We start from the raw sequence: 19,572 nt of genomic DNA, 5'->3' as shown, positions 1-19,572 counted from the left end.
CAGGCTCCTGGGTCACCGTTAGGGGCGTTCGTCTCCCCTCCGCGTTCCCCCCGCTCCAGGCTCTGGGTCTTGGACAGCCTGGCCGAAGCCGTGCTCGCAGGGCTCGTTGGCGAGCGCCCTTGGGCCCCGTCTCCGAACCTGGACGCGTCCTGCTCCCGCTAGAGTTGAACGTTTAGGCTTGCGTGGCGAGGACGGGCCGTGTATCTAGAAGCTGGGCGGCGATCCGAACGTTTCATCCGCCTGGGGTACAGCTCGCGGCCAGGAGAGTGACGGTGCACCGCGCGGTGTCCTGGGTCCACATTTTCTTGTTTTCCCGCCTCGTCTGAGTAGCCGTGTGTCTCCGTCGGCAGACGGCGCAGGGTTCCCGCCTGCCGTCCCTGAATCCCGTGCGTCCTCCCCCGGAGTGGGGCCTTGCCGGAGGCGCGGAACAAAGCGGCGCTGGACTGCGCGCCCAGCCGGCACCGCGATCACCGGGCTCGGATCTCCCTGTGCCACGTCCTCGCCGCCTGGAGGCCCAGGTGCTCACCAGAGCCGGGCGGCGGGGTAAGCTGCTCCGGGACGGACGCTGTCGTGTCACCATACTCTGCGATCGTTCGTGAGCGGGCTTGCGTCTTCGCGGGGACCGCATGTAGTTTCTGCTGTTCTTGCGGGCTCGGGGGTTGTGTGAACCACACACGGGTCCCTCCCCGTGGGCGAGCAAGGAGGCCGCCCAACGCGCGGCTCTAGTCCTGCTCGGCCTCGGTGATCAGAGGCACCAAACAAGTGTTTGAGACCCAAAGAGTGGTCGGGGCCGTCCGCTGAGGGAACCAGGGTACGGACCCTGGCTCGGTCTTTGGTTCTGGAAGAGCCTCTGAACACAAGTGGACGGGAGGACGCTTAGGGGAGAGAAATGCAACCTGCGGCGAACTCGTAGGAAATGAGTGCAGTGGTGGTGCTGTACCTTCGCCCTGTGATCAAAATTTGTCCAGGTAGCATTCATGCTGTTTGTTTGTAGCCGGCTGGTCACCGCCAACAGGTCGACCAGGTGGCCAGACAACTTTGGTGCTTTCAATTCTGCTATATTGTAGGCTGCTGTGGTTATGTTATACTGTAGGTTGTAGTAGATGAGGAATACTAAAATCTCCAATAATGAAAATTACTATTATGGTTATTACCATTGTGTGTAATTAGTGATACAGTTTACCCACAAAATAGCTAGCTGCTCAGTTCAAGATGACCAAAGGAGTTTCAATATGTCTAAATATACGTTTAAAAGCAGAGGGAACTCCCTACAACCCACGAGGCCCTGCCCCATGCCCCTCAGCAACCATTCTGGAAATCCAGACCCCCAAATTCTGCAGCACTAGGCCTCACATTCCGGTCTTGGTCAGTGACTGTTTCCTCATTTATCCTTTCCAATTAGAAACAAATCGGCGGGAATATGTTCCTCTAAGCAATCCCTTGGGCGCCCCTGTTCCTGTCAGCCTGCCTCTAACTTCCCTACATCACAAGCTCTCAGCAGGACATGCCTTCCTCTTTTGCTACCACTCTTAAGTGTGCCCCTTAAGGAAGTCCAGACACTCCTCCTTGAATTTAGAAGCAGAAATCACATTTCAAGAGAAAATTATACTTTTGAATCAATAGTTTAAAATCTAACCACACATTCCTTTGGAAGGAATGATGCTAAAGCTGAAACTCCAGTCCTTTGGCCACCTCATGCGAAGAGTTGACTCATTGGAAAAGACTCTGATGCTGGGAGGGATTGGGGGCAGGAGGAGAAGGGGACGACAGAGGATGAGAGGGCTAGATGGCATCACTGACTTGATGGATGTGAGTCTCAGTGAACTCCGGGAGTCGGTGATGGACAGGGAAGCATGGCGTGCTGCGATTCATGGGGTCACAAAGAGTCGGACACGACTGAGTGACTGAACTGAACTGATGAGATCAATGAATGTAATAATGTAACTCTAGATATGGAAAGAAGCAACAAGAGGGAATATTCTCCTGGGCCAAGAGGCTAGTAAGACAGGTGTGGTCCTGAGACTTTTGCTACTTGCAAGGTCTGGTCTAGTAACAGCACACAATGGCCTGTCAATGGCATCTTCATTAGACCTGAGACACGAGAGCCCTGAAATGCCCCCAAAGCATGGTCAAATATGTGGTTATGAAGGGACCCTGCTGACTGGAAGTTGGCACTTGCCAGCTGTCTCTACAAAGATTACATCGTGACCACTGCAAGCTACTGACCTTGAAAGGAGTTCAAGGTGGAGATTAGAAATAAGGCACTCTGCTCTGGGAAAAACCCAGAAGAACCGGCCTTCAGGGAGTCGGATGTTTTCAGGTAAAGGTTTTTATGAGCCCAGCTTCTCACCTCTTCTTGCACCCAGAGAAACACTAATGTCATGACCCAATGTCTGGCCCTGGTTCTCCTGGCTAGCTCCTCGGGAGCTTTTCTGCTTCTCTCAATCTTTGGGCCATGTGTCTTTAACTTTCTTGTTAAGTTTGTTTCTTCTAGAAAACAACAAATCTCCAAGTGATAGTTTGACAAGAATATTCCCTGGCCAACACCCAGACGACGCTGAAACGTGCCGCCTTATCGTTCCATGGACTCTCATCTCCCTCCGTAAATGCATCCTGGCAGAGAGCAGGCAAAGGGAACCTAGAGCCCCACAACGCCCCTCCAGCCTGAAGAAGCCAGAGTGGTCATCACCCCTTTCCCCTGAGACCGGGTTCCCAAATGCCTGAGAAGGGAAATAGGTAGATAGTTAGACGTGAGCAGGGTCTCAAAAGGGGCCAAAGAATTGGCCCTAAAAATAAAGAGAGGGAGGAAGGTGGAGACCCAAGGACAGAAGAGCAGAGAAAACCAAGGGGGAACGAAATGCAGGAACGGAGAACCAGACCCTGATCGTCCTTCCCTCCCCCATGGTGTAACTACTAACGGATTTCAGGTCCTTCTGAGCAGTACAACCTGTCTCCCCTCCTAGCCCATAGGGAGAAGGTCTTTGCTTTACTCTCCGCCCTCCTTCTCATCCAATCAGCAATGACCCGCAAGACCCGTATCCTGCTCCCTGTACCCTGGGTATAAAATTGGACTAAGGGCCCCTGTTCAAAGACGGTTCTTTCTTGAGCTGGCCTGCTGTTCTAATAGCATCTCCCACGCTAAGAAACTTTATTTCCCTTTCACTCTGTCTCATGTCAGGAAATTCTTTTCCAACCAGCGCCAAGATCACGACAATTTTCCTTACTGTTGTTACAAAATACTGATTAAATTTTCCTATCTAAAATAGAAATGTCTGATTTACTTACAGGCATGACTATAACTGACACAGGAAACCCCACGAGGCTATCAGGGGATTTCTCAGAAGAAAACTACAGGCCAGGAGAGAGTAAAATGAAATATTCAGAGGGCAGAGCAATAAAAATTGCCAACCAGAAAAACTCTATTCACCAAACATCCTTCAAATATGAAGGGAAAATAAAGGTTTTCCTAAGGAAAAGCTAAGGGCGTTCATCACCACCAGATCTGCCTTGCAAAGAATGCTGAAGAAGTTCAAGCAGAATAAAAGAGATGCAAAGTAACACATGAACACATACAAAAGTATATAACACACTAGGTAAGGTAAAAATGTATAGTCAGATTTAGTTAATTCCAATTACTTAGAAGAATGGTATATTAACAAGCTCAAGTATAAAGGCTCAAGGAAAGGATGACTAAAAGTAACTACAGCTAATATACCTTATCACCAAACACACAGCATAAAAGAGAGAACCGGAACATCAGAACATTGCAGAGGAAGAGTTAAACGGCGGAGCCACTTTATTGGCTAAAAAAGCCAGGTTGCCATCAGCACAAGACAAACTTGTTTTAGGTATAAAATTTTAATGTAACTCCATGGTAACCACATTAAAAATCTAGAGTAGATGCAAGAAATATAGAAAGGGGAAACAATACCAGGATGAAAAGCCACCAATTTACAAAAGTAGGCAGAAACAAAGGGAAAGGGAATCAATGGAGACAAAAAACAACCAGAAAGCAATCACTCAGATGGCAGGAGTCAGCTCTTATAATCAATACCCAGTCTAAATGCAAATAGAGTGGGTTCACCAATAAAAAGACACTGATGCTTAAAAAAAAAGACCCAAGTATATGTTGTCTACAAGAAACTCACTTCAGCTTTAAGGATACACAAAGGCTCAAAGTGAGGGGATAGGTAAAGGTATTTCACAGGAATGAAAACAGAAAGGAAGGGGGCATGCTGCTAAGTCGCTTCAGTCATGTCCGACTCTGCGAGACCCCATAGACGGCAGCCTACCAGGCTCCTCCGTCCTTGGGATTCTCCAGGCAAGAACGCTGGAGTGGGTTGCCATTTCCTTCTCTAATGCATGAAAGTGAAAAGTGAAAGTGAAGTCGCTCAGTCGTGTCTGACTCTTAGCGACCCCATGGACTGCAGCCTACCAGGTTCCTCCGTCCATGGGAGTTTCCAGGCAAGAGTACTTGAGTGGGTTGCCATTGCCTTCTCTGGAAGGGGGGCATAGTAATTCTTATATCAGACAAAATAGACTTTAAGAAAAATGATAACAAACATCAAAGGAGGCCATTGTATGACAAAGGGTTAATACATCAAAAAGTATACACACACACACACACACACACACTTACATATGCAAATATATAAAACAACATTGGGTCACCTAAGTATTTTAAGCAAATAATAACTGACCTATAGGAAAAAATAGACAACATTACAACAATGGAGGGGGTTTCAACATCTCAGTCTTAGCAATGGATAGATCATCCAAACAGAAAATCAAGAATGACATGTTGGAATTAAACCAAACTTTAGACCAAATTACATTAAGAGACATATATAGAACATTCCACCCAATGGAACCAGAATACACGTCTTCCCAGGTCTACACAAAACCTTCTCCATGGACAGATAAGGTGATGGATGGGACATGAGCAAGTTTAGGCAGAGGTCGTTGTTGTTGCAGATGTTGCTGTTGTCACTCAGTTGCGTCTGACTCTCTGAGACTCTGTCCATGGGATTTCCCAGGCAAGAGTCCTGGAGTGGGTTGCCATTTCCTTCTCCAGGGGATCTTCCTGACCCAGGCATCAAACCCAAATCTCTTGCATTGGCAGGTGGATTTTTTACCATCTGAGCCACCACAGAAGCCCCTAAGAAGTATATATTACATATATTACAAATAATTTTATTCCTTTAAAGACAGTGAAGTGCTGGCTTAAAATTATGCACAACCTACAAGTTTAGAGTTACATTTTATTCAGCAGGAATGTTTAGGATTTCCAAACAGGGAGACAGCACCTCAAGAAAACCGAGGGAACTGCTCTGAGGTGAGGGGGAGCTAGGTTACATAGAAGTTTTGCACAAAGGGCAAGTAGTCAGAACATCAAAGATTATTGTTAATTAAAAGAAAGCCAGATATCTCAAGTGAATGAATTTAGCACTTTTCTATGTGTGGGAAGATGCAAGAGGCTGGCCTCACTGAAATCATTCCTTTGATACGCATCTCAGCTGTTTGGGGACAGGATCCTGTGGTTTTGTCCTGGAAGGAATAGCAGTCTTTATTTATTTATTTGGCTGTGCCAAGACTGGGCTGTGGCACGTGGGACATGTTAGTTGTGGCATGTGGGACCTAATTCCCTGACCAGGGACAGAACCCAGGCCCCCTGCACTGGGGGCACAGTCTTAGTCTTGAAGTAGGATCTCATTTCCCCATCTAGGAAATGAACCCAGCTGCCAGTCCACCAGTGGCTAGAGGCTACAAGCTAACTTCCTTGATTCTTACTCCATTTGAAAGCAAAAATGTTTCAAGGAGGCAAAAACTGCAGAACAGGTGCAAAGTTTTTTATGTAGAGACACAGCGCAACACATAGGAGAGCACTCAGAAATAATTTATTTATGTCAGAAGCATGACAGTAACACACACTGGGAGAGGAGCACGGGTGTCCTGAATGGGGAGTGCAGTAAGAAGCTGATTTAAAATACTCACATATGGAGAAGGAAATGGCAACCCATTCCAATGTTCTTGCCAGGAGAATCCCAGGGACGGGGGAGCCTGGTGGGCTTCCATCTATGGGGCTGCACAGAGTCGGACATGACTGATGCGACTTGGCGGCAGCAGCAGCAGCAGACACAAAACATCACAACAGAAGTAAAGAGAAGAGATGCAAACTGAAACATATTTGAGAGTAAAAATTATATAACTAGAGATAAAAAGTAAGGTATGGACAAGAATGCCACATACGTGTCTATTCTGGGCATCTGGGGGAATGGTAATGATATTTATAAAGGCTTTGGGGTAGATTACAATGTTATAAATTCAGTTTTGACATGTTAACTTGAAGGTGGAAGTGGGACTTCCATTTGTGTATATCATATACAACTCTCCTTAGATTTCTCTAGAGACCAGTGATAAAGCTACAGATACAGACATGACCATGTACTAGAAGGCAAAGATGGAAGACCATTATAGGCTCTGATTAAGTGACTCAACACGCATCTTGGGTCCAGTTTCTTTCTAAACTTTTCACTATTACGCTTTGTGTATGGGCTCTATAAGTCTTCACTTTTGGCATAATATTAGATCAAATAAAGAAAAAAATAAGATCAGAAAAAAAAGAAAAAGAAAACACTCATATAGGAGTGTCCTTATATAGGGTCTTTGTTTAGATTTGGCCAATTACTTTGTTTCTTTTCTCACACCTGGCTGGTCCTTTGCCCCTAAGATGCTTGTGCAAATTTCTGCTAATATGGATTCCACCACACAAGCCTGTAGGTGTGTGTCCACACTTATGGGATGGGACTCCCTTCCCTTTCTGACCCTCAACAAGCCTTCCTGCACATGTGTGCACAGAGAAGTCCTCCTTGACCTAAGGAGTGGGCACTGTATCTCTACTTCAGCAGAGCTCAGTGTTTGCCACTAGCTTTGTCCTTGGAGTGTCTGGGTGAGAGCAAAGCTTCAACTTTACTCCCCTTGACAATCACCAGGTGTGCAGCCTGGGACCCATCTATATCCTACCGCATTTTCACATCTTGAGTTCCCTCAGGGCTCGCCATGGGGCATAGCTGCAGTCTGAAGGCTGCCAGAGGGCAGATGGTCTTTCCCTCCTGAGTCCCCTCAGGGCTTCACCAGCTCACCTTTGGCTGGTGGCTGCAATCACTGATGACTGTGAAATCATTTGTTACTGATATGGCAGGAAATATTCCATTTCTCAATGGGAAAGCAAAAGTATAATAAATTCTGATTCCTTAAAATATAAAACCTGTCGACTTAACCACCATGAAGGATTTTAGCCCTTTTCTAGATACCAGGAGATACAAGAATTGGCCTTATAAACTTGACTCCTGAAAATATCTGAAGACTTGTTCCACCAGTTTTTCCCAGAGCACAGGGGTCTTCATTTCTGCTCTCCAGCCTGAACTGCTTTCAAGGGGTGTTGAAAATCAGCAGCTGCAGCAGCACATTATCTGATCCTTGTAGAGGTGGAAGGCAAGTGACCATTGCAAGTGCCAGTTTGCGGTTGACAAACCTAACATAGCGCGCTTTAATACATCTCTGCTTTACCTTTTCAATATTTTCTCAACTGCGTCCACGTGATATCTATGTCAGCTACAAATTGGCACTTGTGAGGAGCATTGGCCAGAGACTCACCTGCAACAGGGGATTTGCCAGCTGCCTCAGCGGAGATTGACCCTGTGCTGCTGAAGCTGTGGACCATCAACTTCTGCTGAGGGGAACCTAGGGTGGAGAGCCAGGCACTCTGCTCCAGGGAAACTGCTGGAACAGGTCTTTTAGATAGTCAGATATTTTCAGGAACTGGTTTCTTGATCCCAACTCTTACATTTCTTCATATCTAGAAAATCACTAAATCCCTTCATGGTGACATCAGCTCGGGACCAGCAGAAAACCTTTTGTAAAATAAGTGCTTGATTGCATTGAACTCCCCCATTCACCAAAATCCTATATACTAACCTCCCCCCACTGCCTCTTTGGAGCAGTCTCTCAGAATTATCTCAGATACTGTCTCCTGGGCTCAGTCCTCGTTTTGCCCCAAATAAAATGTAGCTTGGCCACCGTCACATAGTGCGTATCTCCAGCTTTCTCAACGAGCTCTCTAATCTTTCCCATCCTGTTGCTTTCCTCTATTTCTTTGCATTGTTCAGTTAAGAAGATTTTCTTATCTCTCCTTTCTATTCTTTGGAACTCTGCATTCAGATGGGTATATCTTTACTTTTCTCTTTTGCCTTTCAATTCTCTTCTTTTCTCAGCTCTTTGTAAGGCCTCCTCTGACAACCACTTCTTTCTTTGGGGGATGGTTTTGGTCACTGCCTCCTGAAAAATTTTTATGAACTTCTATCCATAGTTCTTCAGACACTCTATCAGACCTAAACCCCTTGAATTTATTTGTCTCCTCCACTGTATACCCATAGGGATTTGATTACATCATACCCGAATGTCCTAATGGTTTTCCCTACTTTCTTCAATTTAAGTTTGCATTTTGCAATAACGAGCTCATTATCTGAGCTGTAGTTAACTCCTGCTCTTGTTTTTGCTGACTGTATAGAGCTTTTCCATCTTTGGATGCAAAGAATATAATCAATCTGATTTTGGTATTGACCATCTGGTGATGTCCATATGTAGTCATCTCTTGTGTTGCTGGAAGAGGGTTTTTGCTATGACCAGCGCGTTCTCTTGGCAAAACTCTGTTAGCCTTTGCCCTGCTTCATTTTGTATTCCAAGACCAAACCTGTCTGTTACTCCAGGTATCTCTTGACTTCCTACTTTTGCATTCCAGTCACTACAAACAAAGCTAGTGGGGGTGATGGAATTCCAACTGAGCTATTTCAAATCCTAAAAGATGATGCTGTAAGAGTGCTGCACTCAATATGCCCCCCAAATTTAGAAAACTCAGCAGTGACCACAAGACTAGAAAAAGTCAGTTTTCATTCCAATCCCAAAGAAGGGCAATGCCAAAGAATGTTCAAACTACTGCACAATGGCACTTATTTCACATGCTAGCAAAGTAATGCTCAAAATTCTCCAAGCCAGGCTCAACAGTATGTGAACCAAGAACTTCCAGATGTTCAAGCTGGATTTAGAAAAGGCAGAGAAACAAGAGGTCAAATTTCCAACATCTGTTGGATCAAAGAAAAAGCAAGAGAGTTCCAGAAAAGCATCTACTCCTGCTTTATTGACTACACCAAAGCCTCTCACTGTGTGGATCACAACAAAGTGTGGGAAATTCTTCAAGAGAGGGGAATACCAGATCCCGTTACTTGCCTCTTGAGAAACCTGTATGCAGGTCAAGAAGCAACAGTTAGAACATGAAATGGAACCAACTGACTGGTTCAAAATTGGGATAGGAGTATGTCACGGTTGTATACTGTCACCCTGCTTATTTAACTTATATGCAGAATACATCATGCAAAATGCTGGGCTGGATGAATCACAAGCTGGAATCAAGATTGTCAGGAGAAATATCAATAACCTCAGATATGCAGATAACACCACCCTTATGGCAGAAAGCAAAGAGGAAAAAACGAGTCTCTTGATGAAGCTGAAAGAGGAGAGTGAAAAAAATTGGCTTAAAGCTCAACATAAAAAAAAATGATGATCATGGCATCTTCACTTCATGGCAAATAGAATGGAAAACAGACACGGTAACAGGCTTTATTTTCTTGGTTTCCAAAATCACTGTAGTTTGTTGACTGCAGCCATGAAATTAAAAGATGCTTGCTCCTTAGAAGAAAAGCTAGGATGAACCTAGACAGCATATTAAAAAGCAGAGAGACTTTGCCTACAAAGGTCCATATAGTCAAATCTGTGGTTTTCCCAGTAGTCGTGTATGGATGTGAGAGTTGGACAATAAAAAAGACTAGCACAAAAGAATTGATGCCTTCGAACTGTTGTGCTGGAGGAGACTCTTGAGAGTCTCCTGGACAGCAAGGACATGAAACCAGTCAATCTGACAGGAAATCAACCCGGAATATTCACTGGAAGGACTGATGCTAAAGCTGAACCTCCAATGCTTTGGCCACCTGATGCAAAGAGCTGACTCATTAGAAAAGACCCTGATGCTGGGAAAGACTGAGGGCAGGAGGAGAAGGGGATGACGGAGGATGAGACAGTTGGATGGCATCATCAACTCAATGGACATAAGTTTGAGCAAACTTTGAAAGATGTTGAAGGACAGAGAGTGTGTACTTCATTCCATAGGGTCACAAAAGAGTCAGACACTACTGAGCGACTGAACAACAACCCCTATGATGAAAAGAACTTTTTTTTTTTTTTTCGTGTTAATTCTAGAAGGCCTTGTTCTTCTCTGGCATTAGTGGTTGGGGCATAGAGTTGAATTATTTTGATGCTGAATGGTTTGCCTTTGAAATGAACTGAAATCATTCTGTCATTTTTGAGATTGTACCCAAGTACTCCATTTCAGACTCTTTTCTTGACTTTGAGGACTACTCCATTTCTTCTAAGGGATTCTTGCCCATGGTAACAAATATAATGGTCATCTGAATTAAATTCATCACAATCACAAATAACTGAAACAGAAGATGGAAGTGGAAAATCTATGGACTTTTAGCCATTTGAGAATAGGAGTCCAGAGTCAATGCCAAGGAGTCAATAGCCATCTGAAGCAGTGGGATACAGCCGGCATACCTTGGAGCTTGTCAGGTAGGGAATCAAACTGTGCGTTTCCCTCATTTAGCAAATCTGTTGTAGCCCCGCATTCTGAGAAACAAACTCATTCAGAAGGACATTTCAGAGAGTCAGTTCAGTTCAGTCGCTCAGTTGTGTCCAACTCTTTGCGAGCCCGTGAACTGCAGCATGCCAGGCCTCCCTGTCCATAACCAACTCCCAAATCTACCCAAACCCATGTCCATTGAGTTGGTGATGCCATCCAACCATCACATCCTCTGTTGTCCCCTTTTCCTCCTGCCCTCAATCTTTCCTAGCATCAGGGTGTTTTCAAGTGACTCACCTCTTCGCATCATGTAGCCAAAGTATTGGAGTCTCAGCATCAACATCAGTCCTTCCAGTGAGCACCCAGGACTGATCTCCTTTAGGATGGACTGGTTAGATCTCCTTGCAGTCCAAGGGACTCTCAAGGGTTTTTTTTCCAACACCACAGTTCAAAAGCATCAATTCTTCAGCACTCAGCTTTCTTTATAGTCCAACTCTCACCTCCATACATGAATACTGGAAAAACCATAGCCTTGACTAGATGGACCTTTGTTGACAAAGTAATGTCTCTGCTTTTTAATAATGTTGTCTAGGTTGGTCATAACTTTCCTTCCAAGAAGTAAGCATCTTTTAATTTCACGGCTGCAATCACCATCTGTAGTGATTTTGGAGCCCATAAAAATAGTCAACCACTATTTTCACTGTTTCCCCATCTGTTTCCCATGAAGTGATGGGGCCGGATGCCATGATCTTAGTTTTCTGAATGTTGAGCTTTAAGCCAACTTTTTCACTCTCCTCTTTCACTTACATCAAGAGGCTTTTTAGTTCTTCTTCACTTTCTGCCATAAGGGTGGTGTCATCTGCATATCTGAGGTTATTGATATTTCTCCCAGCAATCTTGATTCCAGCTTGTGCTTCCTCCATCTCAAGGTTTCTCATGATATACTCTGCATATAAGTTAAATAAGCAGGGTGACAATATACAGCCTTGACATACTTCTTTTCCTATTTGGAACCAGTCTGTTGTTCCATGTCCAGTTCTAACTGTTGATTCCTGACCTGCATACAGGTTTCTCAAGGGCAGGTCAAGTGGTCTGGCATTCCCATCTGCTTCAGAATTTTCCACAGTTTATTGTGATCCACACAGTCAAAGTCTTCAGCATGCAGATAGTGGAGTGCAGTTTATTACACTGGCAGGCCCAAGGCACAGTCTCCTCTTAGCCAAGGACCCCGACCGACTTTTTTGAAAACCTTATATACCTTAAGTGTGAGTGAATGAAGTCGCTCAGTCGTGTCCGACTATTTGCGACCACGTGGACTGTAGCCCCCCAGGCTCCTCCGTCCATGGGATTTTCCAGGCAAGAATACTGGAGTGGGTTGCAAGTGTACTCATCCCCAAATTCCTTAAACCTAGCCTGGAAAGTGTTAAAGGGAGATACAGTCAGGTTACAGCCATGATTCAAAATCAGAAGAGTCAGCTGGTTAGACATTGTAGCCTACACCAATGGGTGCCATAAAGCTTACAAAGGTGACCGACTATATAGGGGATTATTACTAGCCTTTTGGCAATGGGAAATCTTGGTATGGAATCTCATGTTTGTCAGTCTGGGAGGCCAGTTCAGCCAAAGGCATCTTATCCCCATGGCTACCAGGCACATAGTCCTGAGAGAGAAGACTCTTGAGAGTCCCTTGGACTGCAAGGAGATCCAACCAGTCCATCCTAAAGGAAATCATTCCTGAATATCCATTGGAAGGACTGATGCTGAAGCTGAAACTCCAATACTTTGGCCACCTGATGAGAAGAGCTGAGTCATTTGCAAAGACCCTGATGCTGGGAAAGATTGAGGGCAGGAGAGGATGACAGAGGATGAGATGGTTGGATGGCATCACCGACTCAATGGACATGGGTTTGGGCAGACTTCGTCTTGGGTCAGGAGACGCCTCAAGGCTGAGGGCGTGTCACCAGGCCCCCCTCCCACAATGAGCGTTTTCGAGATAGAATGGCACAAGGTGTGTCGTCCCCAGCCAGGAAACAATTGACATGAATACTGATCTGTTGAGCCATTAACAGCCCAAGGTTTGAGACAAAAGTTAGTCTCAAGCAGAACCGATTTGAAGAAAGTGAGATCCCAAGCCAGTACATAGTTTCATTAGCATAGCTTAAGAAAAACGTTTCCATAAGAAAACCGCATTGGTTAGCTCAAGGTTTGAGAAAAGTCAAGTTCAGAGGGAACCAGGTGTCCTCAACAGAGAAGGGAAAGGAGTCTGCCACTTGCAGTTCGTTTCTTCCTGCTGCTTTGGGACCTCTGGCCTCCCTACCCAGGCTGCTAACACTCTCAGTTGTTACCATTAGCGCCACCTGGCAAGCTCTCTTCATTAACAGCCCAATACAAATAAAATAAAATGAGTTTCCAATAGCAAGCGATTCTTCTTGTTGATTTTCCTCCAGTCAGAGATTCTGGGACTCAGCAACCTTTAATTTGTGGATTTTCCATCCTCAACATGTGCTTTCAAATGCAGGCCTGTTCCTTGGGCTTATTTCACTTCGTTGTAAAGGGGAAATGTATGGCACATCACGGGGCATGTTTTCATAGCCTGAGTGTACACACAGCAAATATCCCTTCCACATTCCATTTACTTGCTGGGAACCACTTCCATGTGAATCATCTGTCCTTAGGGCTCCAGAAAATGCGGGCCTTTCAGAGGCTGCAGGTGGGGCACCAGAAACAACTCCCCTTCGGAGCGGAGCCCTTGGTCCAGTGTCGGTGACTGTGCAGGGAGGCGGGCACGGGTGCGCTCACTGTCCCTGGGCCTGCACATGCCCTCTGGCTGGTGCTGGGACAGGACAGGTGTCCTGGCCACTCCCGCTACAAGCTCGCCTGCCTCTGCCCACATCAGGAGCACAGGCCTCCTGAGACCACCCATGCCAACAACCCATCTATTGTTGCTGGAGTCAGAGAACACGTTTGCCTGTGCATGCGCTTATGCAGCTTTTTATCCAAGCCCTCTTGGTACAATTTGAAAACTAAAGCCTAGAAAGAGGCAGACTTGTCTGGAACACAGTATGTGAGCAGAAGCCAGTAGGAAAGTGAGGACCCCAGCTCCCTAAGCCAGTTCGCAGTCCTATCCATCATGCTTGGTTTGGAAGTGAGACCCTAAGTTCCTGGTGAACTCTACCAACCTGGCCCCGCTTGGGCCATTATTCTCTCTGCATTTTCATGCTCACACAAGCAGGCACAAACAGAAATAGGGTCCACAGTGGGGACGATGTGAGATGGTAAAGGGAGAGAACACACCGTGTCAGGGCTGGGAGAGCAGGAAGGGCTGGAGGCAGCTCCGCCATGGAGCAGGGGCCTCCACACCCCGCTCCTGGCAACGGGCACTGCGTTCAGAAGTCCAAAGCGTGAGGGGGATTCTCCACGTTCCCTGAGTCCTGCCTGGGTGTGGGCCCTCTCCTCAGTGTTCTCCAGTGAACACGGTCTCAGTCCCACAGTCCACTTTTCTGGGCTGTTAAAACCAGGCTGAGCACACACCCCATTCCCCAGTATAGACGGTGCTACAGGACAGAGGGACTTGCTTTCCTTTCCTAAACATTGTGTGCTTGCTGTTGGGCCCCCCAAGCGTTCACTCAGTATGCTTGGGAAATCTGTCGACCTTGGTTCTCCACCATTGACTCCTGTGTCTGAGAGCTTGGAAAAATGCTTTCCACTCACAGAGGTCCCTCAGAGGAGAGAGGAGCTGAAGGAACAAGGGCTTGTGGTGAGCAGGAGAGGGCTCAGTTGTGGACCCAGAGTCAGGGTTGCAGAAAGAAGACCAGCCCTAACCGGATTCCAGAGGTTCTAATTTGAAAGTAGGGGGAAATTATTGCCCTGTCTGAGCCGAGGATGCAACATGAACGAACTAAACCCCAAAGAGAGGAGAGGAAATGAAAAATGAGGAGATTCCTGGGTCTTTCCACAGCCTGCCTGAAGTACACTTTCACCTCGGGAACTCTGGAGAGCCTCCGCCTTGAAGACCTGAATGAAGGTTCGAGTTAGTCCTGCAATGCTAGCGCGGGCCACCAGGAGGCACCCAGTCGGGGTTGCTAGCTGAGCTTTGCAGGAGCAACTGGAGAGAGAAAAAGGATGGTGGAGGTCATTCTGGCCATGCTCCCGCCTCAGAAACAGCACGCGCTTCCTAGTAAGAGTGATCATCTCAAGAGACCGACCTGGACAGAAGAGGAAGGGGAGCCCCAGGATCTTCACGTTTATTTACTCTGCCCCGAGGCTGTGAGTACTCACTCTATGCCAGGTGAGTCAGTGGTACAGAGAACAGTGCTGAAAATGACCAGCGGCCCGTCCTTTCAAGGAGCTCTCGGTTTGGAGTGAAGAAAGAGAAAAGTATGGAAGCCAGACAAGGGAAGGAAAAGAACAAGTGCTCTACTGAAAATAAAAAAGGGCGTTGTGAGGGAGGGCTTGGAGTCACTGGTCAAGAGGGTCTAAAAGGCCTTGCTGCGGTGACCAGGATGAAGGAAGGAGCTGGGCCTGCACAATTCTAGGAGAAGCACGTCTGAGAGCAGGCAGCCCTTACACAGAAACATGAAGGCAGAAGTGAGATGCCCAGGTGAGGCTAGGAATGTGAGCGTTGCCTCTGGAGGGAAGCTGGTAGGAGATGGTGGTGAGTGGTGAAGTCAGTTCCTGGTTCCTGGTAGACGGTGCTTTCTGTTCCTCTCTAGCAGCATTACTCCAAGACTGCACTAATAAACTTTGCCTATTAAACTCTTCACAGTCTGTGAGCTAGAAATGGCTTATCTGGGCATTTCTGCCTCAAAGTCTCTCTGCTGCTGTGGTGGAGAACTCAGCTTATATTATTTTGGGGCTTCAAAATCATTGCAGATGGTGACTGTAGCCATGAAATTAAAAGATGCTTGCTCCTTGGAAAAAGAGGTATGACTAATCAACTCAGCATATGAAAAAGCAAAGACAATACTTTGCCAACAAAGGTACTTTTAGTTAAGGCCATGGTTTCCCAATAGGCATGTATGAAAGAGAGAAATGGACTATAAAGAAAGCTGAGCGCAGAAGATCTGATGCTTGTGAACTGTGGTGTTGGAGAAGACTATTGAGAGCACCTTGGCTGCAAAGAGATCAAGCCAGTCCTTCAGAAAGCAGATGAGTCATGGATGTTCACTGGAAGCACTGATACTGAAGGTAAAACTCCAATAAGTTGGACATCTGATGAATAGAACTGACTCATTTGAAAAGACCCTGATGTTGAGAAAAATTGAAGACAGGAAAAGAAGGAGACAACACAGGATGAGATGGCAGGATGGTACCACCAACACAAAGGATATTAGACACACTAAATTCTGAGACTACGTATTGGATATGGAAGCCTGGCAAGTTCAGTACATGGGGTTGCAAAGAGAGGAATACGAGTTACCTACTGAACTCAAATGAACGATTTCCCTCCTGGAGGAGGGTGACTGTTGCTTTCCTTCTCGGTGTGTAACATGTGTGTTTGTTTGCTCTCCTGTCCTGGACATTATGCTTCCCTTCCAGGACTATGGGGCTTTGACCGGCCACGGGTTTATCATAGTTGATGGGTTGATTCCGTTGATCTTTACTAGGAAAAAACGGCCCTGACGCCGCTCTCTTCCTTAGGCTATTTCACCCCTCAAACCTCTGAGTCACCCACCCCATTCAAGAACCCTACCGCTTCGTGCTTTATGATCCAAGTGCTCAAAAACTTGCTGTCCTCTTGCCTCCTTCCCATGGCACGGAGAAGAGAGATCAGCCAGGATTTTTCTCTCTTTTGCACGGACTTCCTCCAGCATAAGCCGAAATTCCCATTTCCTCTGTCACGCCGCCCCAGTCGACATTCTTCTCCTTTTTCTCCTCCTCCTCCTCCTCGTCATCCCCCTCCTCCTCCTCCTCCTCCTCCTCCTCCTCCTTCTTCAGAGGGTGTGGATGGGGCAAGCAGTAAGTCCATTTGAGACGATGGGGCGGAGGAAGATGCGTGGTGATGATGAGGGCGGACTGTGGGTGGCTCCGCTTCCTCGTGCAGGGCACGCTTGTTCGTGTTCTCGGGGGAAGATACTGCTCATCATTCTTTGTCCTCTCTACGTGCGGAGGGCATGGTACGGCGTAGGTAGCCATGCGGGGGAAACAAGCCATCGGAACGTTCTCTGTTCCTTGCCACGCCGACTAGCGCAGTCAGGAGCCAGAGTTGGCCCTCGAGGTCGGAGATGTTCCATCGCAAATTCCTGGTCTGCCGTTTGATGGAGGGTTTGGGGTTTGAAGCCATCAGCCAAGCCAAAGAAAGAAAAACGCGAGAGGTGGTCGCTAAGGGGCCTCAGGTGCCCCTCCAGCGGGTCACGGGCCCATGAGGCAGTCGAGAAAGCAGCTAGGGGAGGACAGCTTCCCCACCGCCCCAGGCACTTTGGAGGCCGGCCGCATCTCCTCGCGTCCAGAGGCGTTTGCCCGGGGCCCAGCTGGATGAGACTGCCACACAGGACGGGCAGAGTCGGAAGTCCAGTTGTCTTGCTATCACAATCTAGGGTAGGCTCGGGTCTTTCCTCAGTGCGGGGAGGACCTTTGCTTTCAGAAATGAACGTGGCGCGACATATCTCCACTCAGGCACCGGTGCGATGCTGGTGGAGAAGTTTCTTTGGGACTGGTTGGGTTGCCTTTCTCCCCTTGGCCTTCGTGTTGGTGCTGGTGGTGCTGGTGGTGCTGGTGGTGCTGGTGGTGCTGGTGGTGCTGGTGGTGCTGGTGGCGGTGCTCATGGCCTTGTGGATCGCTTCTCCTGTTTGGCACTTGGAGCTTCTCCAGCATACTCCTTGCACCGGACATGGAGCCCCAGGGATCTTTGCGGACGAGCGTCGTGCCGGGGACGCGCACATCCCCGCCTCATTCCTGCCGGACCCTCCGCCAAGTAGCACGAGGCCTCCCAAGGACAGACACCCATAAAGGCTGCTTGCCCGTCTTCTCCCCGGACGCCTCTCGACGTCTGGGGCATTTTCGAGAGCCTGACCGGCCGGAAGGAGACGGTTCATGGACCTGCACCCGCTCTTCCCTGCCCCCCGAAGGGCTCCCGAGATCTTCTCCTTGCTCGGCTGGCTGTGAGCGCTCTGTGAGGCGTCTCCAGGCCGCGTCACTCACCCGAGGCCAGCGGTGCGGCCAGGGAACGAAAGAGACGGGGAACGAAAGGCAAACCCACACCCAAAGTCCCATCCCGAGAGGACTCTCCCACCCTCGCAGGAGTGGGAGGCCCTCGGACCGTGCCCAGGCCCGCTCATGCACCCCATCACCCCATCCTCTCCAGCGACTTCCCAGCAGAGCCAGCCCTCGAGAGCTCAGCCGCTCAGGCACGAGCCCGTCCCAAGTGAACACCGAGACCCCGGGCACACTCCAGGCCCCGCTTTTTCCCAGGAGGCTGCATCACGCGCAAGGCCGAGAGGAACTCGCTCCTCGTCGGAACTCTTGGTGCGTCACACAGGGCGTGCCGCACACAGCGTGTGCCTGGGCGTCTGCACGCATGTGCGTCAGAGCCGACCTACCGCCACAGCCCCAGAGACGGCCGCGGCTTCTTGTTCTTCCCCTTGGTGGCTCTGGCCCTCCCGCTGGCACAAGGGCCGTTGCCGACGTTCTTCGGCCCCGGAGGCGGGGTGTCCGTGCTGGGACGGTCGAGCCGCTCGTGCTCCTGTTGGGGCGGCGTGCGGTTTCTCCCTCCTCCGTGTTTGGACTGGTGAATCACGACTGCGCCGGCAGGCAGGGCAGACTGGACCTTCCGCAGCTCCAAGGCCGGCTTCGGTCGGCTGTGTTCTTGCAGGCGTCTCCACTGCTCTAAGCTCATCCCTTCGACCACTGTGTCCCCCGGGGACTCCTCCGACCCAGGAGCTCTGCCGCTGGCGTCTCCTGCAGGCTGCCCGGGGTCTGTGGGGTCAGCCCCGACGGGGGCCGCTGCCCCTCCCCCAGCGCCCCCTTCCCACGCACCCTCCCGGGCGTAGAACAGGACGTAGGCGCTCTGGCTCAGGGCAGCGGCCTCGTCACAGGCGGTCACCTTGGCATCGTCCATCTTATACCATTGGCCATTGCCCGCTCGCACCACAAATGTAGTGGCCTCGCTCACAGGTCCTCACTGGAACATAGTATTTTCAATACTCTCTGCCTGAATTTTTCTTGAAGAAATGTAAAATTTTAGTAAATTTTGCCCAGTGAAATAAATCTTTTTTAAGTAATGTAAATCTGGCCATATTAGTCTCAATAATCTCAGAATAAACACAAGGACATCAAATATTTATTCATAATTAAAATTTTTTAAAGAATCAAGTCATTTACATGATATTACATCTGCATGACACATTGACATGTTTGATTCCACAGTTGCATTTTCACTTAGTATCAGGTGGTTGCTTTAGCCTCTCCTTTGTGTGTGTGTGTGTTTGTGGCTTGAATGATTGCATGCTTCCCTATTCTTGCCACCCTGGTGTTGCTTAGAGACCCTGGATATTTTATGAGAGCAATGGCCACACCACACTAAGAGGCCTAACCCTGTCTCTGTCTTGTGTCTTCAGGAGCTCAATGCATACAAAACGTGTATGAAAGGTCCAGATGTGAAAGCTCAGGCCTCCAATTGATTCACACCTCCTATGTAAAGGGAACGGCCTTCTTCTACCCTCATGGGCATAATTGGGGCCAGATGTGAGGACAAAGTGTACGATGGGTCCAGGTGCAAAAAGTCAGTCGTCCCCTTGCTTCATACCTGCGGTGCAAAGGGAAAATCCTTCCTTTGGGAAAACAGCTCAGAGCTCATAGAGACAAGGGCTGCCCCCTGCAGAGTGGGGCCAGTCGCCTCTGGTGGGGAAGACTGGGGTGATGACTGACTGGCTGGGGGATCC

This window comes from Bos taurus, unplaced genomic scaffold, assembly GCF_002263795.3.
Source record: "Bos taurus isolate L1 Dominette 01449 registration number 42190680 breed Hereford unplaced genomic scaffold, ARS-UCD2.0 Leftover_ScbfJmS_1097, whole genome shotgun sequence".
NCBI lineage: Eukaryota > Metazoa > Chordata > Mammalia > Artiodactyla > Bovidae > Bos > Bos taurus.
This window is presented reverse-complemented; position numbering follows the sequence as displayed.